At 35.8% G+C, this 13,226-nt stretch overlaps 1 pseudogene; it reads right to left on the reverse strand.

The window, feature by feature from the left end:
* Positions 1–1,671: 1,671 nt before the first annotated feature.
* LOC103232316 (histone deacetylase 1 pseudogene) lies at positions 1,672–3,215 on the reverse strand (annotated as a pseudogene).
* Between the last annotated feature and the right edge of the window lie 10,011 nt (positions 3,216–13,226).

The following is a 13,226-nucleotide window of genomic DNA, read 5'->3' on the forward strand; positions in this document are numbered from 1 at the left end:
TCACTGTTAATTCTAGTATAAGTTACAAGACCAAATTATTAAATAAGAGCCATAACTAAAAATATGTTAATAGATACCGAATATAAACATATGTTATGAATTCAATAACAAAGTATGTATGGGGGGATAAGTAAAGCTGCATAGTTTTGTATATAATTATAATTAAGTTGTTATCAGCTTAAAATAGACTATTATAAGATATTTTTATAAGCCCCATGATAACCACAAAGAAAACACTATCAAATGGACCGACACACACATTATGAGAGTTAATAACATGTTTCTAATAGATATATGTAGTAATAATGTGTAATGGACACATATTATTATTACTTGTATGTCCTATAGAATATACACAAACAAGAGCAAAAACAAACTTGTCAATACAAACCTAAAACAATGAAATACAAAGAAAAACAGGAAGAGGGGAAAAATGGACAAAATAGCTACAAGACAAACAAAAACAAATGTGGCAATGATAAATTCTTCCCTATCAATATTTCCTTAAAATGCCAATGAATTAAAGAACCCAATTGACAGATGTAAAGTGGAAGAATGATTTAATTAAAGATTCAACTGCATGCTGCTCACAAGAGACTCAGTTTATATTTAAGGACACACTTAGGCTGAAAGTAAATGAATGGAAAAAGATATTCCCTTAAAAGGGTAACTGAAAGAAAGCAGGGTTGGCTATACTTATATTAGAAACAACAGACTTTAAGTCAAAAATTGTTACAAGAGACAGAAATAACATTATATAATGAAAAAAAGGCCAATCCACCAGGAAGATATAAAAATATAAATATTTGTGCTCCCAACATCAGAGCACCGCAATACATATAACCAACAATGACAGAACTGAAATAAAAAATACACAGCAATACAATAATAGTAAGAGACTGTCATAGCCTTCTTTTAATAATAGGTAGAACCAGAAAACAGATAATTGACAAAGAAACAGTGGGCTTAAAAGAACACTACAGACCAAATGGACCTATAGACATATAAAACACATGCATCCCACAAGGAACAGAAAATACATTCTGATCAAGTGCACGTGTAACATTCTCCAGGCTACAGCAAATATTAGGTCACAAAACAGGTCTTAACCAACATGAGAAGATTAAAATCATATCAAGTTTTTCTTTTCTTTTTTTTGATATAGAAATGTACCATTTTATTACAAAGAGGCTCACAAAAATGAAAATAGTAGCACAAAAAGGAAACTAGACTAGCAACCTGCACCTGCAGAATTAGGAGAAGACAGGGGGCAAGCAGTGTTTCTTGGCTCACTTGAGGCCAGTGGGAAGGTATGAAGACAGAACCAATCTAAAAATGGCTGATGTTACCTTAGGAGCCTGAAAAGAACAGGAGATCCTTGAAGACCCAGCCACCCCTTCTAGAATATTCAATAAGGGCACCTTTCCAAAGCTACTAAGCAGGCACTTTGCATTTCAGGATTTTGTCTTATGGTTGCATAAAAGCATCCCTTTCACCCAAACCTGGCACCCTTTATGGTTCAAAGTTAAGAACTGGGGAAGAATGGGTGGCAAGGCAGCCCCTGGAAGAGCTCACCCAGCACAGCTGCCCTGGGCTCAGGGCCTTGGTTTCTGTCCCTGGGGATATTTATATTTAATAAATTTTTATATAAATACACAGAAATATAAAATACAAAATCTGAGGGTTTGGGAGAGAAAGGTGAGGGACTCAGCAGGAAGCCAGAGCTGGAGAGGTCTGTTCAGGCCAACTTGACCTCCTCCTTGACCCCTTTGGCTTCTGGCTTTTCCTCCTTGGTTTTCTCCTCTTCTGTGACTTCTTTCTTCTCCTCTGGGTCTTTCTCTTTTTCATCCTCTGTTTTGACTCTCGGCTTTTTTGAAGTTGGAAGAGTTCTTGCGGCCCCCCTCTCCCTCCTCTTCAGAATCGGAGAACTCTTCCTCACAGGCAATTCGTTTGTCGGAGGAGCAGATCGAGATGCACTTATCAGGGTCTTCTTCGTCCTCATCGCCACTCTCCTCAGGGATGGCGTCCTCAGGAGTCGCCTGCATTTGGACCCCAGGTGCATGCGGCAGCATTCTAAGGTTCTCAAACAGCCGCTGTTTGATCTTCTCCAGGTACTCATTCGTGTTCTGGTTAGTCATATTGGAAGGACTGATGTGGAGCTTGAAATCTGGTCCAAAGTATTCAAAGTAGTGGTTGTATGGAAGCTCATTAGGGATCTCCGCATCCAGGACCACAGCTGTCTCGTATGTCCAGCACTGGGCAACATTACAAATGGTGTAACCACCACCTCCCAGCATCAGCATAGGCAGGTTAAAGCTCTTGACAAATTCCACACACTTGGCGTGCCCTTTGATGGTTAGATTGAAGCAACCTAACCGATCCCCAGACAGGGAGTCTGAGGCACACTGTAAGACCACTGAGCTAGGCTGGAACATCTCCATTACTTTGGACACGACTGGCTTAAAAATGGCCTCACAGGACTCGTCATCAATCCCGTCTTAGAGCGGGTAGTTAACAGCATAATACTTGCCTTTTCCAGCCCCGATATCCCGCAGGTCCCTAGTTCCTGGGAAGTACTCTCCATACTTATGAAAGGACACAGTCATGACCCAGTCTATGGTAAAGAAGGCCTCTTCCATGCCGTCACCATGGTGAACATCAATGTCAATATACAGCACCCTGTGGTGATGCTTTAGCAGTTCCAGAATGGCCAAGACGGTATTATTGACGTAACAGAAGCCAGATGCCTCAGACTTCTTTGCATGGTGCAGGCCCCCAGCCCAATTCACAGCGATGTCCGTCTGCTGCTTATTAAGTTTCACAGCACTTGCCACAGAACCACCAGTAGACAACTGACAGAACTCAAACAGGCCATCGAATACTGGACAGTCCTCACCAAGGTTGAATCTCTGCATCTGCTTGCTGTACTCCGACATGTTATCTGGATGGATGGAGCGCAAGAACTTAATGTAGTTGTCGCTGTGGTACTTGGTCATCTCCTCAGCATTGGCTTTGTGAGGGCGATAGATTTCCATTTTTCGCTAGAGACCATAGTTGAGCAGCAAATTATGAGTCATGCGGATTTGGTGAGGCTTCATTGGGTGGCCTTGTCCGTAGTAGTGATTTCCAACATCCCCGTAGTAGTAGTAACAGACTTTCCTCCGGGTGCCCTGCGTCTGCACCATCTTGCTCGCCTCCCCTCCCTACCGTCAGTCGGTCCGTCCCCAAGTATTTCTTTTGACCACAGTTAAATGAAACTAGAAATCACTAGAAGAAAAACTAGATAATTCAAAATATTCTGAAATAAAACAACACATTACTGAAAAACGAATAGGTCAAAGAATAAATAAAAATGGAAATTAGAAAATATATGGAGGCACAAGTAAATGAAAACCCAACATACCAAAACTTACAGGATGCAGAAAACACAATTTTTAGAGAAAAGTTTGTAGAGATAAATACCTACATTATAAAAGAGAGGGGATCTGAAACAATCTGACTTTTAACTAAAGTAACTAGAAAATGAAGAAAAAACAAAACCCAAAGTCACAGCAGAAAAAAAAAAAAAAAAAGTAGCAGAAATAAACTAATTAGATAATAGAAAAACAATTAAAAAGTCAATGAATCTAAGAGGTAGTTTTGAAAATATAAATAATATTAACAAACTCTTAGACTAAGATAAAAAAGAAAATTATCTTAAGTAAAATTAGAAATGAAAGAGGAGACATTATAACTGATACTACAAAAATGCAAAGGATCCTAAAAGGCTACTATGAACAACTAAATACCAATGAAACAGATAACCTAGAGAAATGGATATAGTCCTAGAAACATACAAGCTACACAGACTGAAAAATGAAACAGAAACTGAACAGATGTATAACTAATAAGAAGTTTGAATCAGTAATCAAAGACCTCCAAACAAAGAAAAACTCAAGTGATGACTACTGGAAAATTCTACGAAACATTTAAATAAGAATTAATGCCAATCTTTCTCAAACTCTTCCCAAAAATTTAACGGGAGGGAACACTTCCAAACTCATTTTCTGAGGGCAACTACCACTCTGATGTCAAAGCTGGACAACAGAAGAAAATAAAACTACAAGCCAATTACCTTGATAAGCATGGAGGTACAAATCCTCAACAAAAAATTAGAAACTGAATTCAACAACACATTAAAAGCATCATACATCATTACTAAGTGAGATTTGTTTCTGGGATGTAATATTGGTTCAACATATGCAAGCCAATTAATGTGATGAAACATGTTAACAAAATTAAAGTTAAAAATATGTATTCATCTCAATAGATGCAGAAAGTATCTGATGAAATTTAACACTTTTTCTTGACAAAAACTCTTTACAAAGCAAGAATAGAGAGAAACTCTCTTGATGTAGTTTGGATGTTGTCCCATCTAAATCTCACGTTAAATTGTAATCTGCAGTGTTGGAGGTGGAGACTGGTGGGATGTGATTGGATCGTGGGAGTGAATTTCTCATGAATGATTTAGTGCCATCCCCTTGGTTCTGTCCTCGTGAAAGTGAGTGAGTTCTCCCAAGATCTGGCTGTTTAAAAGTGTGTGGCATCTTCTCCATCACTCTCTCTCCTGCTCTTGCCATGTGTTGTGCCTGCTCCTGCTTTGCCGTCTGCCGTGAGTAAAAACTCCCTGGAAACCAAGCAGATGCCAGTGCATTGCTTGTACAGCCTGGAGAACTGTGAGCCAATTAAACATATTTTTAAATAAATTACCCAGTATCAGGTATTTCTTTCTAGAAATACAAAAATAACCTAATACACCCTTTAACATAATAATGACCATATATGAAAATCCCACATCTAACATCATACTTAAAAGTGAAAAGCTGAAAGCTTTTCTACTAACATCAGGAATGAAGCTAGGCTGCCCCCTCTCACCAGTTTTGCTCAACATAGCACTAGGAGTCTTATTCTGAGTAATTAGGTAAGAAAAATAAATGGAAGGCACCCGGTTTGGAAAGAAAGATGTAGAATGGTCTCTGTTTGCCGATGACCTGATATTATATATAGAAGATCATAAATATCCTCCAAAAAGCATGTTAAAACTAATAAGTCAGTAAAATCTCAGGATACGAAATTGACATAAAGTATCATTTGTGTTTCTAAATGTGAATACTGAACTATCTGAAAGGAAATAAAATAACCCAACTTACAATAGCATCAAAAAGAATAAAATACTTAGACATAAACTTAAAGAAAGTGAAAGACTTGTACACTGAAAGCTATAAAACGTCATTAAAAGAAATTCAAAAAGAGATAAACAAATGGAAAGACATCATGAGGCTTAATATTGTTAAAATGTCCAAATAACCAAAGCAATCTACAGATTCAATGTCATCCCTATCAAAATCCCGAAGTCATTTTTTTTACAGAAATATGAAAAGCAATTCTAAAATTCTTATAGAACCACAAAGGACCCCACATACCCTAAATACTCTTGGAAAAAAAAAAAAGAACAAAAATGGAAACATCACACTCTGATTTCAAAATATATTAAAAAGCTACCACAATTAAGATAAACATCTCAAGTTCTCACCTATTTGTGGGATCTAAAAATTAAAACAATTGAACCCATGGAGACAGACAGTAGAAGGATGGTCACCAGAGGCTGGGAAAGGTAGTTGGGGGTGGGTGAAAGGTAGGGATGGTTAATGGGTACAACAACAATAACAACAACAACAACAAAACAAAAAAATAGATGAAATGAATGAATAAGATCTAATAGGGTGACTTTTGTCAATAATAAATTGTACATTTTAAAATAATTGGATTGTTTATAAAATAGAGGATACATGTTTGAGGGGATGGATACCACATTTTCCATGACGTGATTATTATGCATTGTATGCCTGCATCAGAACATCTCGTGTACCCATAATTATATACATCTACTATTTTAAAAAGTTTTAAAACGGGGAAAAAAATACTATGGTACTGACAAAAGACAGACATATAGACCAGTCGAACATAATAGAGAGCCCTGAAATTAATTCACCCATGTAGGGTCAAAAAATCACTGACTGAGTGCCAAACATATAAAATAGAGAAATAATACTGTCTTCAACAAATGGTATTGGGAAGACTAAATATCCAAATGCATAAGAATAAAATTAGACTTTTATTTCACATCATATATAAAAATAAACTCAATTACTCCTGTAATATCAGCACTTTGGGAGGCCAAGGGGGGCGGATCACAAGCTCAGGAGATCGAGACCATCCTGGCTAACACGCTGAAACCCCGTCTCTACCAAAAAAACAGAAAAAAATTAGCCAGGCGTGGTGATGGGCACCTGTGGTCCCAGCTACTCGGGAGGCTGAGGCAGGAGAATGGCGTGAACCCGAGAGGCGGAACTTGCAGTGAACCAGAGTTTGCAGTGAGCCGAGATCGTGCCACTACACTCCTGCCTGGGTGACAGAGCAAGACTCCGTCTCAATAAATAAATACATAAATAAAATAAAATAAATAAATAAACTCAAAATGGATTAAAGATTTAAATGCATCTGGAACCCATAAAACTACTAACAGGAAACATAGGAAAAAAGCTTCCTGACATGGACAATGATTTCACCAATATGACCTCAGAATACAGACAACAAAAGAAAAAATAGATGAGTTCGACTACATCAAATTAATGCATCAAATTAAAAATTTTCTGCATAGCAAAGAGGACAATCAATACAGTAAAAAAGCAACATACAGAATGGGAAAGAATAATTGCTAACCATAAATCTGATGAGTTCATTCCCCAAATAAATAAGTAACCCCTCAAACTCAATAGCATAAGGAAAAATTAATTTTAAAATGGGCTGTAGAGATTTCTCTATAGAAGACACACAAATGGCCAACAGAAGTGGAAAAATGCTGAAAGTTGCTAATCGTAAAGGAAATACAAATGAAAACCACAATGAGATATCACTTCATATCTATTAGAATTGCCATTATCAAAAAACTAAAACATCAAGTTTTGATGTGAATGTGAAGAAACTGGAACATCTGTACTCTGTTAATGAGAATGCAAAATGGTTCACCTGCTATTGAAAACAGTATGGCATTTTCACACACGCACACAAAAAAATAGAACTACTATATGATCCAGCAAACCCACTTTTGGATATATATCCAAAATAATTGAAATCAAGATCTCAACGAAATGGTATCACTCTCACGTCCATTGCAGCACTATTCACAATAGCCAAGATGTGGAAACAACCTAAAGGTTCATTGGCAAAATGAATGAACAAAAAATATGTGATGTATACATACAATGTAATATTACTCAACCTTACCTATTCTTCTCTAGCATTTATGTCAGTGAAATAGCTACTCATCACCATCCTAGTCACTCTGAACAGGAAACTGAGAATTAGTATGGGTTCCTTATGTCGACTAATGACAAGATCCTGTTTAGTGTATCTCTTTCTCCTTTGACACAGTTTAGAAATTCAGCCCATCTAATTTTTTAACCCATATTTGGGTGGCAAGGGCCTTCATTATTGGGAATACTTCCCAGAAAGTGATCATAGGAATCTAAGTAAACTGTTGGATTGGTTTGTGTACTATTCAGTTTCATGAAACAAATAGAGAGTGCTTTTATTTTAATTCTCAATAGTAAATTCAAGTATGAAAAACCCTTGGGCTTCAACAGAAATAGGGCCTCTATCTGATAGTATAATCTAACCAAGTTTTGAATATATTTCAGTCTTGTTATAGCCCTGGAGTTGCTTGCCAAATATGTCAGTTTCTCCATCTTCTTTACACAAGGTATGATTACACTTCTTGTTTTTCTTATGTTTGCATGGGGCCATGTGATTGTTTTGGCCAATGATTTTGAGCAGAAGATGTGTGTCATTTTCAGATCAAGGCATTTAGTAACAGGCACATGATCCTACAGAGCTCTTTTTTTCTCTTTGATATGGTGGTTTAACATGTTATGGTGGTTTCTCTGACAGCTGAGATTCTTAGGGAGTATAATGAACAGAGAGCCCCCAACCCATGCCCTTTAATGAACATGTAAAATAATTGAGATGTAAACGTCTGTTGTTTTAAATTCCCAAGTTTTGGGATTGTTTGTTGCTGCACTATAGTCTATACTGACATACATATATATATACAGAGAATATATATGTATATGTAAGTATATATGTATATATATGAGAATATATATATGTACACACTCTTGTATGTAAGAGTATATATGTATATATACTTTTTCCATCTTTGCTCCTGTTCTCTCTAAGGTCCAGTAATATCAGTTATAATGAGAACCCTAAATATCATTATTATTTTATATCATTGATGATAGAGTTGGTAAACAAAAAACAGAAATAAGTTAATGAATACCAGAATAATCTGTAATGGCCTCTTAGAAAGTATAGAATAATCACAATAATTATGATATTGACAGCCAATATTCAACTAAGCTCACGATGTGATAAGAAATATGTTAAATATTTCACATACATTATTTTATTAATTCCTCATAGCAACTTTATCAGAAACATTATTATTGCTTATATTATCACTTTATAGGTGAAAACACTGATGCATATGGTTTAAGAGACTTGTCCAAAGTCGCACAAAAGGACATTTCAAAAGTTCAAATTAAAAATAGGCTTAATCAGTCTAAAACAAAAAGAAAATCTTACAATGTTTTAGGAGATTACATATATTTCCCTGATGGTACAATCTAAATAATTTGTAATCAAAGATGAGGCCTTCTGCAGAAAAGATGGAAAAATAAATGTGAAAACCTATTCAAGTATGTCCAGATTTATGATATTATTACCATTGAAATTGCATAAAACTTCATAAAAAGTAGTCTTGCTACTAAGAGTTAAGCGAGAGCACAAGTATATGTGCAAATTTAGCAATGTAATGGTATTATTTTTAAAGAACATATTTTTGCAAAACATCACATCAATGAGATAAGTTCTTGTGTCTGTATTATACATGATATTTAACTTTATAAAATATTACATCCAACCTTCCTCTTCTATAAATATTTGATATGACCAATATCATTCTTACTCATGTATCACATAATTTACTGATTTAATACAGATGATTCTTTTAAAGTATAAGCAAACCATAAAGCACAGTTGTTGTACTTTTAGAAATGTTATTAACTTATTTTACACCCTTATCATTACAATTTGAATTTTATACTATTAGCAACAGAGAACCATTGAACGATGGAAGACCAAACTAAGATAATTGTGCTTTGGACAGAAAGAAGTGGGAGAATTGATAAGCATTGGTAAGTAGATCTGATAAGATCTGGAACACAAAACAAGGAATATTAAGTGAAATTAAGCAGGGATATGTGTTTCTGCCCAGGCACAATGAACCTGAACATAACACCGTTGTGAGGATCTTAAGGCAGCAAAATAATAGCATAAGAACCTGTGATACATGGAAGCATAGGATGGTGTATTCATGAAGAGGCTGCAGTTGATAGCACAAGGTAGGAGTAAGATGCTAAAAGGGAAGTAAGAGGCTATTTTCACAAATGTTTATAGGGTCAGCTCTATTGTTAGGTCTCAGGTAGAGAAACTTGCTCCTTAGTAGATAGATTTTACAACATAGATGTAGCACAATTAATAATAAAACAAAGTTCCTCTCAATTTCTGGCTCCTTTGAGTTGTCAAATGTCTGTCTCCCATAGTATCCAATTTTTTCTAGTTTCTCTGTCTATCTCAGTCAGATGGTTTCTTTACTGGACATCTTTATGTCTGTTCTCTCTCTGGTCACCCAGTTTCTCTTACATACCTTTTCTCTTTGCATCCTTCCCTTCTATGCTGCTGTGATGAAACATGATAGTTCGACCAATTCATGACATTGTGACCCAAATATTGTCTGGACTTCCCAAATCTGAAAACATTTTTTTTCTTCTACGGTAAAGATAAAATGTGTATTTCAAACACAGCAGGTTACACCCCCCAAAAAACAAAACAAACTATGCTTTTTATTGCAATCTTTCTAATGTTAATACTACTTTCTTTGATATGAAATTCTTTCTTCTTATCTTCCTAAAGAACTCCTACTTATCTTTCTTTTTTTAACTTTTATTTTAAGTTCAGGGGTACATATTTGAGTTTGTTATACAGGTAAACTCATGTTGTGGGGCTTTTTGATACAGATTATTTCATCACCCAAATATTAAGCCTAGCACCCATTAGTTATTTTTTCTGATCCTCTCCCCACTCCAACCCTGCACCCTCCCGTAGGCCCCAGGCTCTGTTGTTCCTTTCTTTGTGTCCGGTGTTCTCATCATTTAGCTCCCACTTATAAGTGAGAACATGTAGTATTTGGTTTTCTGTTCCAGAGTTAGTTTATTAAGGATAATGGCCTCCAGCTCCATGACTAGACACTTTTCAAAAGAAGACATACATGCGGCTAATAAACCTATGAAAGAAAAGCTCAACATCACTTATCATTAGAGAAATGCAAATCAAAACCACGAAGAGATATCATCTCACATCAGTCAGAATGGCTATTATTAAAAAGTCAAAAAATAGCAGATAGTGGTGAGGTTGCAGAGGCAAAGGAATCCTTATACACTGTTAGTGGGGGTGTAAATTAATTCAGCCAGAGTGGAAAACAGTGTGCTGATTCCTACTCATTTGTCAATGACCAATTCCATTGTTACCTTTTCTATGAAACTTTTCTTGGTTTTCCCAAGCAGAATGAGTTGTTCTTTATCTGTGTGCCTCCTGCCCTACTGACCCATTTCACATTCATCTGAATACCATAGAGTCCAGAAGACTGTCTGGTACTCATTCAATTAATCCAGTTTATATGTCACTTTCTTTCTCTCTCATTCTGTCTGTCTGTCTGTCTGTCTGTCTCTCTCTCTCTCTCTCTCTCTCTCTCTCTCTCTCTCTCGTAAAAATGCATCAGCAAAGGGGTGGAGGGGGAGAAAGAGAGAGAGAATAAATTACATGCCTGATTCAAGAGTGCACAACAGGGATTACTCAGGTAATTCATTCAGTCGGATCAGGGATTTTTCTCGTTTTATTTTCATTAATTCATCTGGGATACATGAATTTTGAGGCACTTAGAATATATATTTTTATTGATAGTTTCAATGCCAGACTTTCCCCACTCTCTCTCGCTTTCCCTCCAGCTTCTGAACCTTGCCTATATTATCACGTTACATTTCATTTCATGCACATGTATTTATAGCACAATCAATCAATAGTCATTTATCTTCATATGCCAATTCCAGAAATCTATTGGTGTATATGTTCTTGCAAAATTTACATGACAACCTTTTAACATATAGCTTAATTCTTTTTACCACATCATGTTTTACAATTTGCCTATATCAGAAAGCCTGTCACTAAATAGCTTACTCAGTGTGAAAACAGAATACATTTTTTTCTTTAACTGTTCATTTGCCGCCATTCTTACCTCAAAAAAACATTCAGCATCTGACCTCTCTCTCAGTAAATCAATAGGCATACTAACAAAATAAGACAAAACTTAAATAGTGATGAAAGTAATCTTCTGTTTTCATATGGAAAGGTATGTTGCTATGGAAACTATTTTTCTTTGTTTCTATTCATAACAAAAGTTATTTCCACTATATAAGATATTGTACATCTTGGCATCGTGAGGAAAAAGGAAAATATGTTTTTGAAAGTCAGATATTAAAGGGAGAAAAGTGTGTTAGCTTGCTCCTCTAACTAGTTAGCTATATCATTTGGTATGGGTGTGTTTATGCTACACAGTTATATAAAGTTGTTATTTGGTGAGATAATGTAAGAGAAATGTTTAGCTTGGTAAGTATTAGGGCTTATATGACTTAATGGAAGGTTTTCCCTTAGAAGTATTAAAAAGACACTTAGGGAAAAATAACTTAAGAATAAAGGGAAACTTAAACATGATTATATAATATAGCATGTGTCTGCTTTTGTTCTACATAGCCACTATGGGTCAATTCATTCAACACCAAATATCTGAAAAACTGAAAACAAAATCATTCATGTAGATTTTGATTTCAGGTAAGAAAAAATTGTGTTCCTTAGGCTGCAAATTACTTCCAATGTTTCTGGCCCGCTTACAGGCCCTCTTTCCTCTGAGAGAAAAAATTAACATTGTGACTAAGAGTTTCCCTTTCCTTGGAGCCACTCCCGTTGATGTAAGATTTAACAGGTTCTCAGACTCTAGCTATCATTTTCCTAGACAAGTTAGATACCTAAATATAAATTATATGATAAAGAGTGTCCCTATAGTATATTCCTGTAGATGAGAAAACAAAGTTCCCATTGTAGAACTTTAAGTCACATTCAGTGATGTGTTCCTGTAGAGATCAAAAATTTTTGCAGTTAATGACAATAATTATGTAATAATTTTTAAAATGAATAGAGGTATATGTAATGTACCAGAAAGTCAGAGAATAAGTGGAGTCAAATGAATGATCCTGGTACTCTGAGGATAAAAATATATCTTATCAGCATTAGTCATTCAACGACCCCTCTCCATGTCAGCATACCCAGGATACTAGACTGTCTTTTCCTGATACTCTCTGGACTAGGGAACCAGAGGTCTGTTTGTTTGCCTGATATTTTTATTTTTATTTGACAAGTAATCATTTTATATATTATGGTGTACAACATGATGTTTTGAGGCTGATCCTAGTGTAGTGGTGTTCATAACATGATGTTTTGATATATGTACACATTGTGGAATGACTGTCAATATAATTCACATATGCATTACCTCATGTAGTTATTTTTTGTGGTGAGAACATATAAAATCTACTTTCTCAGCAACTTTCAATTATACAATATATTAATTGTAGTCATCACGATGTACAATAAGATCTTTTGACTTATTCCTCCTAACTAACATTTTGTGTATTTTGACAAACATCTCCTCAATCTCCCCACCATCCTTGGCCTCTAGTAACCACCATTTTACTCAGTGTTTCTATGAACTAAATATTTATATACTTTTATATACTTTAAAGGGCATTTTTTTCTTTCTTTTATTTATTTATTTTTTTGAGACGGAATCTTGCTCTGTCTCCCAGGCTGGAGTGCAGTTGCACAATCTCAGTTCACTGCAAGCTCTGCCTCCTGGGTTCACGCCATTCTCCTGCCTTGGCCTCCCAAGTAGCTGGGAATACAGGCGCACGCCGCCACATCCGGCTAATTTTTTGTATTTTTAATAGAGACGAGGT

Source organism: Chlorocebus sabaeus, chromosome X, assembly GCF_047675955.1.
Source record: "Chlorocebus sabaeus isolate Y175 chromosome X, mChlSab1.0.hap1, whole genome shotgun sequence".
Classification (NCBI taxonomy): domain Eukaryota; kingdom Metazoa; phylum Chordata; class Mammalia; order Primates; family Cercopithecidae; genus Chlorocebus; species Chlorocebus sabaeus.